Genomic DNA, 323 nt, shown 5'->3' with positions numbered 1-323 from the left:
TGAATATTTGTATGATTAAATTAACACAGAAAAAAAAAAAAAAAAAAAAAAAAAGCTCTGTACCTGTTGAGAGTTTTATTGAAGCTGCAAAACTTCTGAGTCTGTCACTTTGTAGTTAAACGTGGTTTCCTCCATTCCTGGAGTGTTTCCAGGTACTCAAGCACAACACCCTTAAACCCATCTCCGGCCCTAGTTTAGTCCAAATTGCTGAGAAATCAGGCCCAATTCAGTGCATACTGAGGTTATCAAACTACCTGTCGAGCCCCTGGGTGGGGGTGAGGGTGAGGAGAGGCTCTGGGGGTGGTTGTGAGGCAGGGGGAGGG

Source organism: Lonchura striata, chromosome 30, assembly GCF_046129695.1.
Source record: "Lonchura striata isolate bLonStr1 chromosome 30, bLonStr1.mat, whole genome shotgun sequence".
Taxonomy (NCBI): domain Eukaryota; kingdom Metazoa; phylum Chordata; class Aves; order Passeriformes; family Estrildidae; genus Lonchura; species Lonchura striata.
This window is presented reverse-complemented; position numbering follows the sequence as displayed.